The sequence below is a fragment of the Manduca sexta genome, unplaced genomic scaffold (assembly GCF_014839805.1).
Source record: "Manduca sexta isolate Smith_Timp_Sample1 unplaced genomic scaffold, JHU_Msex_v1.0 HiC_scaffold_1207, whole genome shotgun sequence".
In the NCBI taxonomy this organism is placed as follows: Eukaryota; Metazoa; Arthropoda; class Insecta; order Lepidoptera; family Sphingidae; genus Manduca; species Manduca sexta.
This window is the reverse complement of record NW_023592049.1, coordinates 1-25756: the sequence shown is the minus strand read 5'-3', so window position 1 is coordinate 25756 and position 25756 is coordinate 1. Positions and strand designations below refer to the sequence as shown.

The window sequence follows — 25756 nt, the reverse complement described above, 5'->3', positions numbered from 1 at the left end:
AAAATGCACAGCGAAATTTTTTATTTCGGCAAAGAAATTTGCGTACACATATTGACCGTAATTTTGGTTTCAGCTTGGCCGGCCTGGAGCTATCCGTGGGCTGAGCCGGGGTAGGGTTCCTTCATCGTGCTACTGCTGGTGGTCATCAAAGTACCAAGAACAAACAAAATGAGAGCAAGGCGCCTGACGACGGTAAGAAACACATTTATTTGCTTGGGATGTTGAACTAATATATGTTATTTTATATTATTTTACCCATTTTGAGTCGGTGACTTATTAAAATTAACAAAGTTTACGCAAAATAAACAATACATTTGTTCATTTATTAACTAGTTTACCTAGCATATTTTATTTATATAAATCTCTGCTATGATGTGTCTTCGTTATTCCGTTGTTTATTAGTCACCGCAAAGAGAATTATAATATATATGGAAATAGAGAGCCTACTCGTTGGGTTTTTGTGCCAATCGACATTACGGCTGCTTCATACTTGTGAGGTAGAGGGCGTTCGCGATTTTCGTTGCGTTTCACGATTCAGGTTTATTGTGTTTTATTATTTTGCAAACGGTTTTAAAAGTGCAGAAGACGGCAATCCAAGTATTAAAATACTTAGAAGCAGATCTGTATTTGCTATGCCGTCGTAGTATAATATTTCTGACATCTTATTTACAGTGTACTTCTATCATTATCAATACATAATAATTCGATAGTAATAAGATCTAAGAATAAGATCGTTAATCAGACAAACATCATATTGAAAATATTATTTTTATTTTATTTTTGCTATAACATTTTGTGTACAAAATGCTTATAGTAAGTACTAATGATATTCACATTCAATATTAGATTTACAAAGTATTACACCTCTATTAAGCTATGTAAGCGCTGATAATTTGATCTTAGTTATTAATTATATTCAATGGAAAAGTAAACGATACTACTTTAAAATAAACTGTAATACACTGTAAAATTCCGAAATACTAAATAATAAAATATACTTAAAATTATTTTATGTCTAAAAATACATACTGTGACGAATAATAATTAACATTGATATTTATAATATGCTAAAACATTCTCAATTGTCAAACTATATTTTTATAACAATTGATTTAACTTTATAAAAATATATGAATTCTTTTGTATTTCGATAATCATTTTAATGTATCATCAAATAAATATCAAGTATCAATGTTCAAATAAAAGAGAATTTATTATTTTTATAAAAATTGCCTAATAATATACGATTCAATATAGAAATACATAAAAATTTACAAATCTAGAACAGCAATTAACTCTGAAACATACTAGCTAGCCATATTATTTATCTTTGTCTTCATCAAAAAGGAAATTCGGATTCTAGCATTATCTTTCTACACAAACAAGTGAAACTAATATTAACAAGAACAAACTTATTCGTAAGCCAAATAAAATTATTTCACAAATAAGTCACGCTACTTTTAAAAATTGAAAATGTTCACTGGAAAAGAAATTAACATCAAGTTTACAATGATCATTATACTTATCCATAGAAAAAGGAACTATAAAGATTAGCATTCATTAAAATATACTTTCTTCGTCATGCGAAGGTTGTTTTACTTATGATAATAATATAAAAAATATTTTATGTAGATATCAAACAGATTAATTTAACAATTTGTTAAATAAGAAAGATTAAATAATTATAATAAGGACTGATTTAAAACAGGTCTATGAAACCAGGTAGTAATCAACAGCGAAATGCGAATGCGATACAAATTGCCAATACATATTAGATATATACCATAACAGTGGGTATATGATCTAAATAGAGTATGTACTAAAAAAGGAGAGATTCGAACAATTTACGCGATAAAAGCAAAATAATTTCGCACTTGTGTACATGATATTATCTTTAAATTGCCATCACTTAACTATTAATTATGGGTTACGTGGTGGTTAAATTACAACATACAATAAACACAAAATGAGCATTATGATCAAATAACGAAATCATAAATAAGTCGTATACAAAATGATAATTGTTACATAAAATATAAAGGAAGTAATGCGAATTGCTGCAGAAATGTACGTACCGGTTACATTAACAAAACATCAACTAAAGCAAGCAGGTCGACGCAGGAACGATTGAATATTTTCTGAACGATGCAATATTATTAGGCGACACAGAAGGGTTATATATATATATATATAAAAATACATAATCGTACTCAGAGTAGAAAAATTAAGAAATGGTATTTTTGTTTAAGGCACGTTAACATTTTGAAATGTTAATTTTACGCTGAAGCTGTTGTCCATGAAGGATACATCAGTAAAAAGAATCACACTTGGACTTGATAATTTATCTATTTTAAACTCAAATCAAAGTCGTTTGCCCTTATGGTAATTTTAAAGGATCTTTTAGTAAGGGACCGTAAACACTGTAGTCACAAGAAATCAATCTTATGAGACTGCTAATCATTTTTGTAGATACATAGTCTATTTTAAGATGGGACAGCAAGGGCAGCACCTTTTACCATTTAAATATGAACGTGAAAGATAAAAAAATATCTGTATAAATATATATATATATATATATAAATTAATCCTCTATCAACCTGGTATAGCTGGTCCTTCGTTAATTTGACACCTGTATAACTAAAAGCAGATAAGTATGTATTCCTTCATCGAGCCAATTTGTAATTATATGTACAGTCATGATGCTATAAAACGTCTTTGCCGGTGCCACACACAGACAAATATTAGAACACTTGTTTGAACTCATGTTTGGCACGGGTATTTGCGTATTTGTATTCTATTACAGACACTGACCAAATTAAAATTTTATGGCTTTTACTTTTAGGTTTCCATATATAATTAGTTCTCATTCAAGCAACTCGATAACTTTGAACGCTTGATGTGTGGTCGTAAAATCGATACCGAATGACAAGATAATACGTAAACATTTAAACAAACTTTGCACAAATACGAAAATTCCCGTGCCACACATGAGTTCAAATATTTTTGTTATCTGTGGCGCCGGCATAATAATATTATCTTTTGACATTGATAAATGACGATGTCTTAGTTTTTTAATAAAAGAAAGGTGGACCAAGGAACAACTTTATTCAACTGTATGTGTGACGTCATCAAGAATTTCTCGGATTTTTATTTTTTTGTTTCTTTGAAATTAAGTATTCAAAAAATATGAAAAATACATAATCGTACTCAGAGTAGAAAAATTAAGAAATGATATTTTTGTTTAAGGCACGTTAACATTTTGAAATGTTAATTTTACGCTGAAGGTGTTGTCCATGAAGGATATATCAGTAAAAATCTTATGAGACTGCTAATCATTTTTGTAGATACATATTCTATTTTTAAGATGGGACATCAAGGGCAGCACCTTTTACCATTTAAATATGAACGTGAAAGATAAAAAAATATCTGTATAAATAATAATAAACTAATAAATAATAGTTTACAATAAATAAAAATCGCTACACCCGTTCAATGAATTAAATAAATTGTTAAGTAAAAGTGTGAAATCTACTAACTGACGACATTCTGCTGGAATTCTGCTCTTGCCGTTAAATGTTCAGCCGCAACAGCTCATAAACGGGGTTGTTATTTGTCCTTTAACGCGTATTATGTCATGTTACCAGTCTTTTCCTTTCCGTAAATATACAGCTTTAGTTACATCTTTCTTTAACCAACTCTGTTATGGGACCGACATTAACGGGTGCCTGGTCGCATGTTGTGTTGATTACGTTAAGCCCAGCATCAATGGCATCTTCCAAGACAGTTCGTATTAATATTTTTAGCTCTATCTTATTAAGTCCATTTGTGAAATAATATGCTATTGGCTGATTAAAATATTTTTTATGCCTTTTATTATAAAACCAAAGCGTAGTTAGAAAAGAGCATTTTTAATGTGAAGCAAACTCTTGTATCTTTGTATGGATCATATGACACAGACAAAAAGACCAGAGCAAAAACAATCTTTTTCCTTTATTTCCAACAGTGGAAAATTATAGGATTTATTCCTGCGATTATATTAATTTGGCTTAGTACTCGTTTTACAGTTCTTGATGATGGTAGAGTAAAATACTTGCATAAAAGTTTGTAATATTTAGGACGTTTTTTTGAATAAAGACAATGACAATGTTTTTCCTCTGGTGAAAATCGTCTTCCCTTCGCTTTCGTAAATGTTTTATATATTTGGAATAAACCAATTTGAGTATTGTATACCGCGTGTCTTCGGGACCTACTTGTAAGGCAGTAGATATGGTCCGAAAATACTTTAGTAATATCTGAAAAATAAAACATTAATGAATATTACTGTTCGAGCAAGGAAAAGTAACTTGTTGAGTAGGACATATAAGAAGCGGTACATTTGTCCCGTACATAACGTCAAAAAGGAAGAGTGGCTCAAAATTATATATTGTACTACTTTAAACTTTATGTCGCGGCAGTCGCGTTACTCATTCTCCGTGGTTAACTATAGGACGAGGACAGAGAGGTAGACAATTACAATAGGACGTTATTTTTACAATGAATATTATGGTACTGCGTTTCGAGTCGCGAGTCAGAGGAAAGTATTTTGAGTGTTATCATTACAAAATACTGTAAGGCGCACATTAAAGCGCCTCGCCTCAGTACGCCTCGCCTAATTTGAAGTAGGATATTGTACCGGCTCAATGTTAAAATGAGGTTACTCTTACAAACTCTTTTTCATGTCATGTCCTACCCAATTCTAATTAGTAACTATACGTTATCAAATATAGGATGGTAATTTTGACAGCTCCTTCACATGAAGTTTCGTATTTTTTTTCGGTAAAATTTACTACAGGTAATATCATATTTTATTTTGAAGTACCACTCATTATCATAATGAACAATCACGAACTATCGCAAATCGCCATTGAAATAAAATAAATCGATAATATAAAAATTTGCATTTAGATTTAATTATATTATTTTTGCAAATATTCGAGTTGTTTGTAATTTATCACATTTATTGGTAAAAAATCTATAATTAATATATCTAATGTTTTCACGATTTAAATAGTTAACACAATGATAACTGCAAGTGGTGTAGGGTTTAAAAAAAACATAAATGGAAATGGCTTACCAATAATAGATAATTCAATAAAAAAAATATTTATATCATCTGAACATACCAAATAATTATGCAACTATCGATATCAAGTTTTATAAAAATGGTAATCGATAATCGAATACGTTCAATAACGATTATACCTTAGCCTCATCATTAGTGTGATTTGTCAAAATTAACATCCTAAATTTTAAAAGTTTAAGTAAACATTTTCACAACTTTAAGTAATATATGTATATAGCATTACCGGTGAGATATGTGCTTCTTTCGGCCATTAAATCCATGTTTTCATGAAATGAATATCCGGTGTATAATGTTCTGTAACATAATTCGATATGAGAGACATGAACGGACAGAAAAGTGAAAGCCGAGATCTTTAGAGAAGATTTTCTCGTAGTGTCACGCACGTTAAAAGCCCTTCCCGCTAGAAAAATGCCTAAATAACAGTATCGATGCATAGCACTGTCTATTTTATATTCAGATTCAGAATTAAAATACTATCCAGGGGATAAAAGCACCCAGCCTATCTTATATTATTGCAACTTTGTCCGTGTGCCAAATTCGCTTAGCACACATATATTATACACACATTATAAAAAATTAAATAAAATTATATTAGTAAGCACTCAGGCTGCTGTTGTGCTGTCGCCTGTACTTTTAGTCCCAACTTACATACTTTTTAATACGGTGTCATGTAACCACGGCAATATCCCTTTTTTTAGTTACTTTTTCCAATTAACAAAGCTAATAGAAATGTTTCCTCATCTGAATTCACTCTGTTACTAACTGTCCAAAATGCGTAGCCAACTGTGAGCCCGCTGCGTGAACGCTACGCACCCACGGCTTGTTCGCTGCACGCCCGCCGCGAATTTACAGCGAATTCATTATGCATTTGATATATCAGTGTGATATATCGTATGCCGTCAGTGTGATATATTTAAGGGTACAACATCTAGTCTAAGCACTTTTAAGGAGATATATAATATATAAGTATCTGAATCAGTTCAACCTGTAAATTTCTTGGCGCAACATGTGGAAAACATCTTACCTAGATTCAAAGTGGGAAATGTAGTTCTACATAAAGCACCAATATATAATTTATAACAGCTCTCAAAGTGCTTATGTATATGTGTACCGCAAGTTTTTTATGTATATTCTTGTCCTCTGTTAAGAGTTTTATCGAGAACTTTAATTCAAACTTGAAACCTTTTGTCCTGCCAGGATTTCCATCTATAACTAGTTGCTTTAGGGACATAATGTAATGGTCCTGAAAAATAATACAATAATTTATTAAAATATAATAAATAATAAATGATGCCATGTATTCATAACACAATACAAATGCAAGGAATTTGTCCATTAGAGATACAGCTCTGATATTTGTTTATTCGATAGTCAAACTAAAATAAGTAAATTAAACCAAGATGACGTAATAACGACAATCTTGTCTACCAACAGATTTTTCATAGTTTAAAATCAAAAATGAATATCGCATAATTTTAAGGTATGCAGATTCCCACACGTATTTTAAAAAAGACTATTTAAATGAGCAGATTTCGCCATCGCGGTGACTAAGTAAATATTATGTACGATTTTAATGAGTACTATCGATATTATTTTTATAAAAATATAAATGTCATTTACCATCAATCGCACAACCAAGATAACATGAGACATTTTGTCCAAATATTTTATCAGTTCCTTATCGCGTGCAAAACAAATAACAAAGCCCGGGGTGAATTAGTAAGAAGGCAGCGGTGGTCCGTTTGAATAAGCAAAGTTCTTTAATTATTTAGGAAATCGTAATCGAACTTATCGCACACAAACTGCAATGGGAAATTTGAAAATTTTCAACCGGAATTCAAATTACGGAAACAAGGCGATATTGCCACTTAATGCAATAAATATTTTAACATGCTTATGAGAAAATAGATATGTAATTTATTGGAAACTAGAATAAAATTTAAAAAGTATGCGTTGTTTTGTTTATAATTGTATTAATAAAATGGAAAAATTAAATTAAGATTCAGTTGTCATATTACAACAAAAAGAGAACTTTAATATTTTACCATTTAATAACAATCATCAGATATTGTGGCAACTCGTTTGAAATTGTGTCAGACGACTTGCCACAATCTCTGTCATTGTGTCAGTCAATTTTTTATCGTATTTCGTTCGGAATTTTCATTAATGCATATTTTTTTTAATTAATGAAAATAGCCTCTGACATTTGTTTTTATGTTTTTACTTATCTAATTTAATTACGTACATAATTATTTTATAAATAGGGATAAAAGGCATGATTAGTGTTTTGAAAACTTATTTCCAGTGTCATCTAACTGAAAGTATCTTACAACAAAATTAATTTGAGGTTAGACCAAAAACAAATAGAGTGACTGTTTGAGAGTGACATACCCCTGAGTCACCGACTCCAAAATTGGTAACCAGTATGTATCTGTAATTTATTGTTAAAAAGTTTTTATATGTAATTTTGTTTATTATTTTACCTTCATATTTAATAGTGGGCTATGAATTTTTAAATATTCTAATATTAATAAGTACAATAGTTGACATAAAATTATTTACTTTGCGGATTGTAACGTGTGCAGTGTTACGCGATAGAGATTCGCATAAAATGGCCGACGCGCGATGCGTATACGCGACGGTTTGTAGCGTTGACAGCATAAGTAAATAATGATTCACTGCGGCGGAACAACTTCTTATTTATGGAATTATTAAAGTGAATTTTCGCGTCGGTTTTTCCTGATGTTTTAATTCATCACCATTTGAAATAAATACAAATACATATTATATTACAGGACCTTATGGGAGTGTGGTGTTCACTGTTCCCGAAACTCTAATGCAACGCCAACATCCACGCAATGGGGATAGTCACGAGCAGTTCTACGAAGAAGTAGCTTTGGACGGGCGCAGGCGCGAGGAGAGAGATATTTCGCAGCATCTGTTAGAGGGCCCAGCCGACGAACGATTATAGATTGTAGCTACAAATGCCGTAGGCAGTGATTTAGTGATGTACACCTGACAGAAATGGTGCCTCCAGTACAAAAATTCTAGCATAATAAAGTAAAAAGCCGAATCTTTGTAATTTTCAATTTCAGTGCCCATTCAGATATATTTACGGTTGTTGCTGTCGCCGTGGATAGCCAGTAATGTACAGCGTTGTCTTCTTAGACACTTAATAAAATACCAGACGGGTTACTGAAAAATATTTTTTAAAATTATTTATTTATTTAGGATAAGACACAGACCTATTCCGCCTGAGCAGCGAATAAATCTTGGTTTTGAAATATTGTATGCATTGTAAATTATGTCATGTGTCAACAAATTTAGATATAAAATGTAATTGAATATAATAAATATACTTTTATTTTTGAATGCTGCATATTTTTACGTCTTAAAGCCGGGCCAAGGAACACCAATGACCATGGTTCTGGTGGATGGTTGAGTAGCATTCGTAGTTGTATTGATGATTTATAAACAAACTGAAAATATACAGCTCTTTGTTATACATAGTTTTTGACATTGCGTTATTAAATAGATTCATGTACTCGCTCTGAAAATAACACTTTATAATAAGTAACTTTAATCATAGATGTGAAGAAAAAAGATAAGTTTAGAACAAAATAAATATCAATAAAAAGTTATTTTAATTTTCATACCCTAATGCCATTACTGCTACTCAAAGAGATATCGTTGTCTTGCCAATATCACAGTTTTCGTCAGAAATACGCTATATGTATATACGTATGCACACACTATAGTCGCACTAAGCTACAAAATGATTAAAACATCAGAGAAGCAAAAACGGGATTTTTGCTGACAATATTTAATATTCATAGATGTTTTTAACATAATGTATAATTGAACCTGTGTTAAAAAAATATTGAAAAAAATAATTTATACCAGTCTTGTATTATATACTGCTTATTGCTGAGCACCGGCCTGCTCTGCTGCTGAGAGGGTTTAGGCCTTAGTCCACCACGCTGATCTAGTAATTTTTGGCAGACTTCACAAACCCTCGAAATTTTAATGTAGAATTGTTGTGTATATAGGTTTTCTCACCATGTTAGCCTTCATCGTTAAGGGCTTAAATTATGTAGAACTCGATTTTATGCTTACTTTGAAAAATTTCAAACAAAACATTTTGGGAATTGTTCGCAAGTATATACAGTAAGATAGTGTCTTACGATTGTATATAAAATCGTTATTATTATCAGTCTAAATTCTCAAAGTCAAAAATTAAGATTCGATCATATACGATGAATTAGTATTCTTTGATAGATTTTATTATACGAGTTAATTTGTTAGTGTATGTTAGTTCTATTTAATTAACATCTTCTATTTTTTAATTGTATAAGAAAATAGAACTTTACGAACGAAAAATAAAAAGTTCTATAGGCGCTAATGTCAAGCAATATTTTCTAAAAGCCGCAGGTAAGCGTGTTTTATCTACTTTCATCGACGTCATTTACTACGTAAAAAACAAGTTAAATAAAATATTTTGCACTATATATTTTATTGTAAATTTAATTAATAAAAATTGTAATTTATAATTGATTATTGTTGAGAATGTTACATTTGACCATTGCTGATTGATTAGTAAGGGGTCGGCAACTAGTGAGTTACATAAAAACGATATTCCATTAACACTTAAATATTTTAGATTAGATTGATCTATATAAATATAGGTATATTTTAATGTTCAATTTAAAAAAAAGGTATACTGGATAACTCATAAAATTATTTATTTCAGGATCTATATCTAAGCATACTTTAAATCTATAATTAAGTAGGTACTAGCTAGTATAAAAAAAGAAGGGCAAAACAGTGCCTTAATGCGTTAGCTAAGTACATGGGCACAGTGTCGTTGATGTTCTTATTTCAAACTTGTTATTTTTGCACGTAGAGACCGCGTGTTAATCTTTTCCAGTCCAGATATTGATTTTGAAGCCAATCGACCTTAAAAGAAATAAATTCAAAGTGGCGGCCATTTTTTTCAATCGTTTCTTTGTATGTAAACGTATGCCCGGATAAAAAATTTGAAGCCAACTGGATTAAAAAATGCCTCTGCTGCCCTTTTTCTCAACTCTAAAATTGGATTTGCCCTTTATTTCTAAAGGCACGAGTATACATCAATTTTAAGGCCAATGGTCCTTTAAATAACGCCGACCACTTTTGCCAATTATAACAATAATACAACATTTTGCACTTGCAATGGCAAGCCAAAAAAAGCTAATTAAAAATTGAGCTCTTGACTTTGCTGTAGAAAGATTTATCTCAGCAGGGTATGAGACAGTCATACCCTTCCCCCAACACATTTTTTCTCCCAAACATGATTAAAATTCCGAATCAATAAGTTGCAAACACTTATTACTTGATTGGAATTTTCACTATCTGAAATTTAAAGTAATTCAGTATAAAATTAAAAAATGATAAAGAACGTTGTACATACCTAAAATATTAATGATTCGGAGTCATCATCTCAGCCACAGGAAGTCTACTGCTGCATCCAGCGACTTCCTGCGACCTTAGCCAGGTCGTCCGTCCACCTTGTAGGCGGGCGTCCGACATTCCTCTTGCCTGTACGTGGCCTCCACTCTAGAACCTTTCGATCCCAACGACCACCGGTTCTTCGAGCTATATGCCCGGCCCACTGTCACTAACTGAATTATATCGGAATAGTACGTAGTTAATAAATGAAATATTATTTATATAATTTATTGTTATTATCTAACATTATTATTATTTAAATAAAAATATAAAATAAAAAATATATTAGCTACCTAATTAAAATTCAAAAGCAAGTGGATCCTGCCGACATGTCCTTTTTAAAACTGAATGCAATAACTAAACGTTTTCTTGATTTATCTTTATTGTATTTTTCTGAACGCAATATTAATATTAATAAAAATAACATATTAATAAAAGAGCGTATATCCAACTAAAAGGCTAGCAACGCTTCTCTATGCCTCCTGGCATTGCAGGTGTTTATGGGGAGCGTTGATGACTTACCATCAGGGAACTATATACCAGTAAGCATGTATCATAAAAAATGTTGATGAACGGAAAGGAATACAATTTTTAAAATGCACAGTAGCGACACCTATTGCCAACTAGCGGATAACTCCGGCCTAAACGCTCAAGGTCATTGGCGATACTTCAAGTCTTAAAGCGAACGATAATCTATAAATACACCCATAACTTCCAAGAGTCAGAAATTGGTAAAGATCTTTCTGTTCCCGACTAGGCTATTGCCGCTATTTTAAAAAGCTAGCAGTAGCCATTTTGTCTTTGTGGAACTACCACCCAAAAGACCGGCTGCCAGACTTCAAGACACTGTGAGCTCATTCTGCGTAGATCGGACCACAAACAGCTAAAATTTTTAAAAAGTTGTATAATTGTAAAATGTAGGCAGATATTGTAACTTTGACTTTACGGATGAACAACACCTAAGTCCCCCCCGTGACCATGAAGGCTGCAAAGTCTTCGAAACGTCGGGAGAAAATAAAACACTAATTACCGCGATAGAATCCGAAAATTAGTTTAATTTCAATACCACAGCTTGTTTTAAAAAGTCATTATCACAACGCGACGCGGCAATAAACAGAAAAAAATAGCGCCCGATGCAACAATATAACCGCTTCAAAATCAGTCCATTGGTTGGGAAACTATGATGCCACAAAGACACAAATTGAATTGAATCCTCCTAGGCGAATTTTCGGCCACGGCGCCTAATCTCAACAGAGATCAGCCAGGTGCGTAGGAGATATTATAGTGCACAAGTGTGTGCGCAATACACAGGTGCACTCTGTACCTTCACTCTCATAGTTCGGTGAGACGACAAACCAACATGACCGGAGAGGGATCAGACGCAGGACCAACGGCTTTACATGCTTTCCAAGGCACGGGGTATCACACCGCTAACTTCCTGATTCCAAGCACGACTGAGTAAAGTTTTAAGATGGAAAACTCAGTCAAGATTATTTTAGCCCGACCTGGGATTCGAACCAATAACCTCAGCGCAGTAGTCGTACTTGTACCGTGTACAATTACAACTTCGCCACCGAGCCAGTTGATGCTACAGAGACACAAATATACACTCCTTAAACTTATAACATTCCTCATGCGTAGGCGGTTAAAAGTAATTTCCATTATATGAGTCGATTTTAATGAAATAAACACAAAATGTTACTTAAAACAAAGATTCACTTTCATAATTCGTCGAAGCAAAAGAGGATAACAGTAATTATATTACAATGAAAGGGTTTTTGTTCATACAGTTGTATAACACATTGACGAATTGCAGCACCCGGCGTGATAACTTTGTTGACGCTTCCTGACGTGAATAATTTTGTCATTTCGTGTCACGATGTGATCATAAATATGTCCATTGATATAAATTTCCCTGTGTATTGGGGGGATTTGGCGAATTCCACCACGGTATCCCCCGTATTTCGTAAAAGACGATAGGATAAATAGGACTCCGTAAAGTCCAGCTTGGGTTAAGACTGCGATCTTTAAACCTATAAATCCCACGCTTAGAACTAAAGTGACCTAACTCAAATTTTATTTATTTGTTGATTTTGTTAAAAAACGACCTTCCAAATCACTCTCTATAACCCTCTGACGAGAAAACGACAAAATTATAAAATATAAACAGAGATTCTCATTTTCGACGACCGCCCAATTCACTGCCTTCTATATTGTTTTTAAAATTATTTTTATTCGTTTTCCACTAATCGTCTTTTATTGAGTTAGGTCACATTAGTTCTAAGGGTGCGATATGCGAAAATATATTATAGACGCAATCCTTTTTGCCACGTGCCATCAGTAAATTCAAAGATGTTCCCTCTAATTTGGATATCAACTTATTCCTCACGAGCAATTCTATGGTGAGATGTAAATTAATTGAATAATTTTTCTGTTCTTAAAACTTTTACACGTACCGTTATATTACTATTAATATATTTGACGATTAAGTTCTTGGTGCATATCTAGTAAATATTTGTGAAAGGTTGTAAATAGCTAAATAATTCTTACTTACACTATGTTATTTATGAAGTTATTAGGCCGTAAGCTATCCTTAAAAAAACTAGGAGCCATGGTGCAGTGGAGAGGATTGGCACTAAGTGGGGTCTATTGTAGCCGCTCCGTCGCTCCTCGGGTTATGTGGTAGTTGTAATAGGGGACCGGACTCATTTTTGTTCTTTATTATTACCAAATATTTACGTTATATAAATTATAACACAGAAAGAATTATTTAAATCCGGTAAAAATCAACAAGTTATAAGTCTTTCAATTTCGGTAGAAGGGGCAAGTAACGAGAAACAGAAAAGAGGCGCTATACCCACGTGTGACGTCATCGGGCATTACGACGCGTGCAAAAGAAAGGGATGAAGCGATATCCCCACATCGCGCCCACTTCGGCACTAAGTAACATTTGAAATATGAATTACTGGCTCATTTTTTAACCAATTTTAATGCAGTTTTCGCAGCAGGGTTTCTTTTTAGTATTATTAACCATTACATATAGAATAATGTACAAAATAAATCACAGAACGGTCCCCTATTGCACTTTCTCCTTCAAACCAAAAGACAGTGTCAGTCTATAAGACTCAACATTTTATTCGATTTAAGAATTGAACCCGAGGCCTCAGCTCGGCAGTCTCATCGCTATACAAGGTTCGCCACCGAGGTTCCAAGTAGCAACAACATACAGTCTTACTTAAAAAATTTCGTAAAGGTTTGCGTAGTCAAAACACGAATTTACTCGATCACCTGTAAGTCAAAACCCGCCATCTTGCCTCTCAATAAGGTTTAAACTAGGAAATCAGTGATGTTTTTGACAGCTATTTAAGCAATGCTTAACCAACTCTTAACGGTAAAACAAGTTTATAAGTAAAATTTTTGGTGATCGGTGGCAAAGAAATTGATTAAAACATAAAAAAAGTTTGTAAGTAAAACTGTTATTGTATTCATTGTTTTATATGTGGCTTATTGTTAATGATTTATATAGCAATGAACTTAGCATAAAGTTATTTCTTCGGTTCAGTTACTAATTATAAACATCGCGCGGTTGTTACAGGAAAATAACTCTTTTCAGAATTATATTAAAATAGGTATGATTAGGTATTATATGGGCTTTGTTCTACGTCTCCTCATTCCATAGCTTCTCTATAGTAGACAATTTGCCAATGCATATATATGTATATATAATAATAATGATAATATCAACCCTGTATTATATACTGTCCCACTGCTGGGCAGGGGGACAGTATATAGGTCTACCCCATTGAGCGCCACAGGGATCGGTTCTGGACAGCCCTCATCCGTTGGACTCCGGCGATCCTCACCAGGTCGTCGGTCCACCTCGTGGGGGGCCTGCCTACGCTGCGTCTCCCGGTTCGTGGTCGCCACTTCAGAACTTTCCCGCCCCAACGGCCATCAGTTCTACGAGCTATTTGCCCTGTTAATATTACAATAAATGTGTAAAATTATCGCTTGTCGTGACTGCTGGCTACTTTTCATCTCGATTATTTCAATTGTAATTATTAATACCGTAAGATATTACCATGGTCCTAGAAATAGGAAGTACTTTGATAAAATTCCTAAATAATCTTCCCTGCCAGCCCGACCTGGCTTCTTTGTTTACTAAGTATATTTTTCATTTATTTTATTTTCAATATAAATTGTCTTTGTTTATATAAGCTAATTTAATTAAGTAATAATTAAATATTCTCATGTACCTTGACTTATCTTAAGTGGAACTATGTTCGCCTACGTGATGAATAAAGCATTTTTATTTTATTTATTTATTTATTTAATCGCAGATATTATATTGTCAAGAAGTGACGGGTAGCAAAGTATATATGGTTTTTTCTGATGTTCAAAAATATATGAATTTATACATTTAAACCTCCCTCTACAATTACTATGTTCGTTGGTAAAAACAGTATTAAAATCTTTCTATAATTCTCACGTTTGTCGCGTTCAGACGGATAGATAGAGAGATGCGACAGGTGGGACTCCACGGGTCAATGTTAGCGTGAACAAAAATGGGATTTCACAATTCTTACGTGGGGTCCAAGAAAATGTTGGCTTGACTTCACCTATCAATATACGCAGATAATATCTTAAGAAGCTCAGCAACTGTTACATATAAAACTTGCATGTTCTAGGGTAAATGGTGAGTATGGTATATGGGGATCCACTTGAACCAACAAAATTTTGAAAGTGGTCTACGAGAAAAAATCTTTTGGGAACCTCTGATTTAACCCATATAAATCAGCATAATATAAATTTGGAACAGATAAGTTAAATTTAACAAGTCAATGATATCGATAAAATAGGTTACCTGAAATGTCGTAACTAGGCCCAAGCTAAAGGTTGTCCAATCTCGGACGCAAAGCTTGGAGGGCGCACAAATGACCAGACCAAGATCAATTTGGGCCATGCGTGGGCGCAGTTTAGAATCTACAACTAACCAGGCGAATGAAAATCTAGTTACGGCCCAATTTGCCCCAAGTTAGAAATTATATTCATAACTTTAGTCACATTGTCGGAAATATTTATATCTTCCAGTCTGTGAAAAGATTGTCCAATTACAATTATAATCAATTTTGACCTTTGAACGTCGTCAATGAAGTTTTCCTAATGTATGAACAATTTTGAACATCAATTACGATTTAATATTATATTTTATGTTAATAAGAGACGACATCTCATTAATCGTAATAACATTAATATTATAAACCGCTTGTCGCCTTGAGGTACTAGATGATCTTGTAATAACACTGGCTACAATGCGGTAGCAGAATTAGAGATCGCGGTGGTACCTACGTAATCATAATCTCGCTTGTAATAATAATAATAATAATATCAGCCCTGTATTATATACTCGCCCACTGCTGAGCACGGGCCTCCTCTACTACTGAGAGGGATTAGGCCTTAGTCCACCACGCTGGCCTAGTGCGGATTGGTAGACTTCACACACCTTCGAAATTCCTATAGAGAACTTCTCAGATGTGCAGGTTTCCTCACGATGTTTTCCTTCACCGTTAAAGCGAACGATAAATTCACAAAGAATACACACATGATTTTTTAGAAAAGTCAGAGGTGTGTGCCCTTGGGATTTGAACCTGCGGACATTCGTCCCGGCAGTCCGTTCCACACCCAACTAGGCTATCGCCGCTGTTTTTTTATCGCATGTACTTATCTGAAATAAATTTATATTATTTAAGTACGTATTTTCCCACTTTGTTATCGTTGGTTGGTAGCAGCGTGTTAGTATAGGCTATGGATTGGGGATTTCCGGCTTTGAATTAAGCTGGGCATCAATTATAATGGTGTTTTGTAGCACGATTGCCCAAGACTGATTATTACAGGAAGTTTACGCCAGCCAGGTCTCTGGTGGTCGAAACCAAGCTTGCATCACCTGAAATGTGCCCCAATAATTGTGTTAAGCCGATCCTATGACGGATGGGATATACAAATAGAAGATGAACAGGTTTTCGAAAGTATCTTAAACTGATTTAACAAGTTTTGTTGAAGTCAATATAAATCGTTTATTTAAAAGCAAACTATATTTTCAAACTGAGTACTTATTTAATAAGGTGATGCGCGCGATTTCGCCTAAACGAAAATTCTTTACAGCAACACATAGAGCTTTGTCTGAATATTCACTTTAAAATATTTTTTGTACGCCAATTATTATTAATATACATTTTGTCCATCGTGTTTCACGTCGTGTGCTTGTTTGTCAAATTTCATAAGAATCTATTCAGTGGGTTTTGCGTTTACTTCTAAGAAACATCTAAACATTTACGCAAATTTTCCATTTAATCAAGGAATAAGGAAATTTCAGTTAAATGGAATTAAACAGTAAGCAATGAACACTAACTATTTGTGAGTCACTGGGAATTTGTCACTTAAGGTACATCTGATCTGATGATAGGAAAGTTTTGAGGGTAATAGTAATGAAAAAGTTGTAAAATTAAAGAAAGAAAATGTTTATTTGTAACTAGCAAGATTACATAATTATTACAAAAAAATAAAAATAGTTAAATCTATTTACTGGTCATAAAAGCGACTTCAAGTCAACATAGTATGCTGATATGGTGATATGATCTGTACATAGGTTAAAAACATAGTACATATATATCGATGGGTTCAATCTTCTTTAGTATGAGAGATTGTGTGTGTAACTTTGGTTTTTGACCAGTAAATATGAATCTGTAAATACCTTTATTACGCAGGTTATATATTTATAAATTAAATTAGTTTTGTTGATGTTTTGTCCACCACCTTCTCTCGTTGTGTCGCATCTTCCTTAGTCTATGCACCACCTAAAGGTTGACTGGTAGAAAATGCCTTCGGCATTAAGTCCCTCTTTATACTCTTTTGTAAAAATGTTTAGTTAAAAATCATCGAGATAAACTTAAAATTATAGCAGCCAGTAATGTTAAAGATTTTTTTCTAATTAAAATGAGGAAATTTAAAAGTTAATCAATACCCAATATAATTAAGGAACTTTGGGTCCTGTTAGAGGTTAGTTAGGTATGAGAATCAATGTGGATAAAATATGAATTAAATAATTGTAGATTAACAGCAATATATCGAACAGTTAATTCATATATATGCCTAGATTACTATATATATATATATATATATATATATATATATATATATATATAGATATATATACTATATATATAGATTACTAAATATGCATTTTTTTAAATGAAAGATATTGACGCCCATATTGGTCATTAAGCATTGGAAATCATCTAACTTCCACCCTTTTCAAGTTATACTCGATGTCAAGTACCTTCTATATAGTTCTTATGTTTTCATAGCTTACTTTTTCTATATTTGCTTTTATAATTGAAATACGGGGTTCGTTTTGATCCAAGAACATTCGATGGAAAAACTCTTTCTTTTGAGCATTTGTCTACTTGAATTGTTTGTTGGAGGGAAGCTGGATGTGAGGATTCAAATTGATTTCCAATAGGCGTTTCAAATAAAAAGTGTGTAAGAAAATCATTTTGAAATAATATCATAAGTCCTTGCTGCTTCACAGCAGCACAGGTCTTCTAGTAATTACTATTATATAGTTCGATCTAAATGTTGTTCCCTATCATCCTCTAGAGTTCCATCCTTACCATTATGCCGATATACAAAGTTGCCTTCACGTTGCCAGCTTGGAATTTAGTCTATCTTAGGCTAGACCCTCTCAATAATAGAGCAAGCTAATTCCAGCAGTGGATTTGTGTAACACTAGACTAGAATTATTCTAGGTCGGTCTCGAATCATGATAGGTTCAGATATGCAGGTTCATTCTATATGTTATAGTTATTTTATATGTGATAGACTTTGTATAGTACTAGCAACAAAGGTTGCAAGAACACGATAGATATAGGTCGCTTTGACAAGTCTTGAAATCTTAAGGAGGGGAGAGTTCAGCAAAGTATTACATGTGGCTGATGGTAACGATAAGGATTATGTAAACGTTAACATAGTACATAGAGACTTTCCCGCCCTCACACCCACCACTACAACTCCTGTAAGCCAGGATCAGCAGTGGCACGCATTTTATGACACCGAGCAGTGAAGCTCGGCGAGTCTCAGGGAAAACTAATATGTCATTATCCCGCAACGAAATTAATCAAATAGAAAGATAGGGAGGAGTTGGAAATATTAATTGTCCACTTCCCTCCAAAGCAATGCGGGTGACAAAATCATGATGTAAGGAGGCGATTTAACCTCAAGGATAGGGACGTTTACAACTAGATAAGCTAGTTATAAAGCACCACGGATAAAATTAAATGAAAGGGTCCTATCACATGAGCTGTTAGATTTGATTACAATAGGCATGGCAAAAACAAAAAGCACGGTAACATAGTACATGATAAAAGTTAACATACGCAACCTGAGTGCGTCTTCAATTTGCCGCGCTGCAAAATAAATCTATTTAAAAAGATATGCGCGATTGCCGCACTGTACTTAGCGGCATATTGAATGCAGTTAGGTCTTTTACGTTCATTCCTTACTTCTCTTTTAAGTAGATATAATGTACAGAGCGCGGCAAACTTGCAGGATAAGCGATGCGATTTAACGAAATAAACTACTAAAATTTAGAATGGATTGTCAGATAAATCGCACTAGTAGAATTTTACGTACGTTAGCTAAAATCGAGATTACTGCCCCTGTGTTCGTTCGTTATGTAATTAACATTGGAGTCTGGATGACGTAGTGCATTGTCATATAATACAAAATTCGGGGCGTTAGACAGATGGTGTAACTGAACGTCGGACGAAATACTCGTCTCTAACATTTTATAAAAATAATTAAAATTATAAAAAAATCGGCCGCAGTTCATAACGTTGTGGTATGAACTTAATCTGTATGTTTCGGGATTTTTATCTAACCACATTTCCGTTGGTATATATTGATTCCTACTTTATACCTACTTGAAAACAATTTTCCTTTTCCTGTATATATTTGCGAGTTAACTATTGGTTATTGTAGTTCAGCCCGCAAGCACGATGGGAGTGCAGTGTAAAGTGGACAGCATGGCTCGCGTTGGGTGGTTAGTCGCTGTTATTTTAGTGAGTACTATTAAAATTTAAAGATATATATCATTTAAATTTTTTTTTGGATATGGTTTAATTACAATTCATTTAATATGATTATTTTAATTATATAAATTGTAGGCATTAAACTGTTTGTATAATTTATTTAATATTTAAAATGATGTGTCGAGTACACTGAGTGTAAGACAGGTTATAAGTAGACAGAAAACAATAAAGAACATTAGTATACATAGCAAAGGATGCGTTAATTTTAATTCTAATATAAATTGTATAACTTGTAAGCTTATATGTAATTCCGCAAAAACTATATTTGCTTTTCAGATAAAAAAATGGACTTTAGTACCTATGTGTTAAAAGTAATTTTTTTATACGAAAATAGTTCATAGTAACTACAGCTATTTAAGTAATACTAGTTTTGTGAGGTTGTTGTCGATGAAGTTATTTTTATTGACATTAAAATTGAAGAGATTCAATACTTTTTAATTGCTTTGAACGACGAGACGAGCTTACCGTTCGCCTGATGACAAGCGATACGACCACCCATGAACAGTAGAAACACCATCCACAACTTTAAATTACAAAGGATTGTTTGGTATTCCACTGCGCTCGCCATCCTGAGACATGAAATGTGAATTCTTATTATGTACAGTAGTTACACTGGCTACAATGTCCTTCAAACCGGAACATACTGCTGTTTGGCAGCAGAAACAGACGCTGCGGTGGTACCTTCCCAGGGGGACTCTCACATATGATAGACCTACCACCAGTAACACTAATGTGGGTGACTGTACATAGGTTTCCTCTTAATTTTTTTACCAGCGTAAACTGTCAAAGAACATGCGAGTAACTTTGAAAAGTCGAAATGTGCGCGTAGTGTTTGAACATTTGTGCCTTCGGCTCGGCTTCATTCCCAATTAGGTTTATCGCTGCTGTGTGCTATCACTGCAATATGTTTTAATTAAATAGTATTCCTTTGTTTTAAATGTTTACATATAATAAAATTATCATGCCGATGTGTATACCTAATATATGAACGGCCTGTTGTTGCACTTGCTGTAGTTAATTAGTATATGTGTTTTTTCTTTTACTTATGTGGTGTTCCATAAAGAGTAATCTAAATAGATATCTATGAATATTAAAGAAAAAAATAATATAGGGGATTGTTATTAAAGCAATTATAGAAGAGACAATGCACTAGGGCGGACAGCCCCTTGCCGCCCGTCGACGACCCCCTTCGTGGCCCCTATTAGTCGCCTCTTACGACAGGCAGGGGATACCGTGGTGGAATTCTCCAAATGCCCCCTTTCCACAGGGCGGAAAACGCCGGTAAGTCGTCCACCCGGCGCCTCCTTCGTCTCCTCTGACGGCGGGAGGGATCCTCCCTCTCGAGATCCCTCTCGGCACTCTCATTCTGCGAGAAGACCACCTCGCAGAAGTGGACCACCGCACGCCAGGCCTCCTGACTGCCGACCATGGAACACGGCCGGCAGCGAGGGATCTCCCTCCGACGAGACTCCATTTTATCCTGGGAAACTATAACACGGGACTTCTATCCCAGAAATTCTTTTAAACGCGAGTGTAGCTGTGGGCAAAAGCTAGTGGTAGCTACAACAGGATAATACTTATATTAAATGCATTTATATTTGTAAAACATGACTACCTATATGATATATATAGTTGATGACATATGTTTACAGTAATTGGAATGTAATTTACTATATATAAAACAATGTTTGTGTTGGTAAATGTGTCCTTTAACAAGGTTGGACCGTTGAGTAATTCTTTTTTAACATTTTCGTAATATTCCCGATCTGGTTTTGCAGAGAGAGAAACTTTAATTAGCAGACTCAGATTTTGAAAAAAATGTTTTTATAGTTTTGCAAATACATTGGTGGTAGGTCTCTCATATGTGAGAACCCGCCTAGGTAAGTACCACAATGTCTATTTCTGCTGCCAAGCAACAGTGTGTAGTCATTGTTGTGTTTCGTTTTGAAGGATGTTGTAGCCAGTGGAACTGTTGGACATAATAAGACTTAAAATCTCATGTATCAGGATGGCGAGCGTAGTTGAATACCAAACAATATTTTGTAATTCAAGGTGTTGTATGGTGTTTCCGTTGTTTATGCGCGGTCGTATCGCTTATCATCAGGCCAACAGCAAGGTCGTCTAGTTATTCGAAGCAATAAGAAAAGTCATCTGGCGAAAAGGTTTACAGATTTATACAGTTCGATCCTAATTTAGCGATCAGAGAGTAATGGAATCCAATTACTTTTGGAATCCAATTTTTTTTATGCGCAAGGCAACGTGACCTCATTGAATCTGATGGTAAGTGGAGTGGGGTCCAATAGAATGTCGACTGACGAGAGATGATTATCCCTCGGCAGTCGACACATCTTGCCGGCCTGTTGGAACCGTATATACACAGCCTGATCCCGGAACGCGACACACTTACGTGGGCCACTATCGGTTTTAACTCCTTGTGTATGGCAGTCGCTATCCGGGCGGATATAAAATATATCCTACCACAAGCGTGATTATATTAGGTAAGTATAAAAGATATTACTAAAAGGTGGTCCATTTTCGTCTTCGAGTCCATCCGGGTAGGTCTATGTATGCTTCAGTCTCTCAGCCAAATACTGTTGTTCTTTGAAGGGCATTGAAGTCTATAGCCTCCCAAACTTTTATTTTCATGGACCACTTTCAAAATGTTGCTGATTCCGGTGGCCGCCCTGCAGCAAATTTTTTACCATATTCCGAGAATAAGCAAGTTTTTACATGTAACAGTCGCTGAGCTTCTTAAAATATTATCGGCTTACATTGATAGGTGAAGTCAAGCCCACATTTTAGTTCTCTACTATCAAAACCAGATATTGTTTTGTAGACCCCTGTTTACGAATTGTGAACCCTCATTTTTTGGTTACGCCAACATAGACCCCGCCAAGTCTCCTGTAGATCCCTGGGGGTTTATCTGGAGCATATTATGAATCAAAGTCTTAGAGCAATAAGCGCAGTAAATGCCATGCAGTAGGTGAATCAAAGTTCTGAGTGTTGTCAGTACTGTAGGCAAGTTACTATCGGACGAGCGGCTTGCTCGTCTTGTCATTGGTATATAAAAATAATCATTGAATCGAATACTGCTGCCGGAAATCCGTTTGGTCTATCATAGTAATGAATAACAGTGCCTTTGTTTTTCAGATGCTTTGCGCGTTTCCGGCGCAGGCATTTGCATCATGTGACATCAATGATTTTGTTCAAATTAATAACACGTGAGTACATTGATTGAACCGATTATTAATTTATTTTTTAACCGACTTCAAAAAAGGAGGAGGCTACAATTGGTATGTCTGTTACCTCAGAACGCGGTCAATTTTGGACGACCTCCAGATTGATCCTATGGACTTTTTTCAAAATCACTTCAGGAATTTGTATCTTCTAATTTATATTTTAATTACTAACGTAGTTATAAGAAAAAAAAATATCCTTTACTAGCAATATGAGTCCTATATTACTCGAATAAATAAATATCTATGCATATTATAAACCAAAGTCCCCTTTTCTGCCTGTCTATGTTATCGATTTTCTCAAAATTTACTGAACGGATTTTTGTGAAATATGGTATGGAAATTATTTAAGATCCTAGCTAGACTTTCTATCCCGGGAATTTTTTTCATCCCGGAAAACACCTTCAAACGGGCGAAGCCGCGAGCAAAACCTAGTTAAAAATAATAATAATAATTGTAAATCAGCATTCTCACTAAATTTGTTTAGTGGCAGCGTGCTTTGGTATTGTAAGGTGTCGAGTTCAATTTCTAGTTTTCGGTCAACGCAAGAATGTGGATGATTCCATTGGAACACTACATCTGTAGCCTGGGGTTTGTCTGTTTGTGCAATGGAGATGTGATTGCCCCTTATTACGTAATGAGACGGATATAAATTCTACGAAATGTAAATTAGTGATACCTTTACTCAACCATTTCGAATGAAGACGTATGTTATGATGTATTCTATCTCAATTAACTAATGGTCGTCCGATAGTCAAAATTCGACAAAAGTTGCAGGTCACTGAATGCGGGCCCCTTGTAATAAGTCAATCTGAAAATCTTTGGGGGAGGCTCATATTCGGCAGTGGACATCTTGCGGCTGATGATAGGGTCTTTATGAAAATGGTTTATTTAAGTTAATTCATTTATTCGAATTTATGTTCCACTTTAAACGCCACACAGGCATGTTGTAGATTAAATAACCAACGATTTATAAAAACTTAAATTCATGACAATGGTATAAATGCATTGTTGAGCCATTTTACACAAGGAAAAATTCAAATAATTGCGCTACATATTATAATCAATGTTGTACCCGAGCCTTGTTGATTGGACTCGGTTACATATTATTATTTGTGCGCATGCTAACATTACAAGGTTATTTTTCAAAGTATCCAGTATGGTTTACTACACTTCACAAACAGTCATGCAGATTCTTTTTTGACCTTCCTTAATATTTCTTAGTATTTTTGCGTAATTGTGGCTTAATATTTACGACCTGCCGCTGGCCGGGCGAAAATCCACTGTGGAAATACTAGACCCATGCAAATAAATCCGCACTGGATTGCTCAACATGGAATTCGAACTCACGACTTCTGAATCTACCGTACTGTCACTGGGTCGAGGAGACGACAATAAAATACAAAGTATCGTTAAAAAAAACCTTAATCTATTCTATATCTTGTGCCTAGAAATAGATGAAAACATTTAATTCCTAATACACCACCGCACGTTTTGCCACTAGAATCAAGCAATGATCGAACATTTAAAATTCCTGCATAAAACGTGGGAACATCACAAGCAGTAGGCATGTAAGAATAATCAATGTTTTATCTATTACAGAGACATCGTACTGAAACCTTGAAGCGATTTGCAGTTGCAACGGGTAAGTTTTTTTATTTATTTATTTTTTTATTGATCACCAATACATATGTAACAATAGTAAAATTATAATATTATTGACAAGCTAAGTGCCATTGTAGTTATAGGTGAAGACTGCATGCAAAATTACGTATAACAAAAAAATATGTTTCTAAAATTATTAATATATCCTAATAATACTATGAAGATTAAAATAAGAGTAAAAATTAAACCAATTTGTATCTCATTTAAAGTTTAAAAAAAGAATAAAAAAAACTGCATAAAATAATTCCAAAATAAAATAATTATAAAATTGAAGTATACTAACAAATACTTAATTAAAAACAAAGCAAGCTGAAACCAGTGTGTCGATATTTTCGATTTACGAATTTAAAATCTTCTTAAATGTGCTGAAACTGACAGAGAACAAATCAACATCCTTAGTTTTAGCTATGACATTGAATTCTCGAATGTGCCGGTTAATAGGTGCATATTGGCCCAAGTTAGACTAAAAGGTAGTCGTTTTCAGGAGTTCAAACCTTGAGGCACATTTATGTACAAGCAAATGACGAAACGAGCATTTCAATGTTCTTACCAAGCAGCTAGTGATGGTTCCTTATCCCGGTCAAATGCATCATAATCACATTGAGACGAAGCGTAGGTGTAATCACGAATTGGTGCGATAATTTGACAAGGGCGTCGAGGCATTTGACATTTAATTTTGATTCAATTTGTAACATTATTGTGCTAATGAGCACAGAAATAAAACTTAGTAGCTTCAAAGTAGCAGATGTTTCCGTATGGATCTTTTAATGAACCGATTTCTATAATAAATGATTTTATTTTGTTCCAGTTACAGCAAAGATCCTGAAGTTGAAACAGTAAGTTATGTTATTATTAAGTCTTGCAAATTATGCTCTGGACCCGAAAAGTATGATAAATACCATGATAAATTATTACGATTTTAAACGTGTGGTAAAGGCATTTGGCTCGGTTTGTCTACTTCTGTAAATGTAATTTGCTTGTGGTAAGATATATTTTATATCCGCCCAAATAGCAACCGCCGTACACAAGGTGTTAAAACCATCCATAGTGGCCCTCATATGGGTGTTGCGTTCTCGGGATCAGCCTGTGTATATCGGTTC

At 34.1% G+C, this 25756-nt stretch overlaps 2 long non-coding RNA genes across 2 annotated transcripts; both read left to right on the top strand.

Annotated features, from left to right (window-relative positions):
• The first annotated feature begins 94 nt into the window (after positions 1-94).
• Positions 95-8763, top strand: LOC119191216. The gene is made up of 2 exons (XR_005113399.1): positions 95-192; positions 7918-8763. It is a non-coding gene; the product is annotated as an uncharacterized LOC119191216 (long non-coding RNA).
• Positions 8764-19404: 10641 nt separating this feature from the next.
• Positions 19405-25496, top strand: LOC119191217. Its single transcript, XR_005113400.1, has 4 exons — positions 19405-19725; positions 22906-22976; positions 24594-24636; positions 25465-25496. It is a non-coding gene; the product is annotated as an uncharacterized LOC119191217 (long non-coding RNA).
• The last annotated feature ends 260 nt before the right edge of the window (positions 25497-25756 follow it).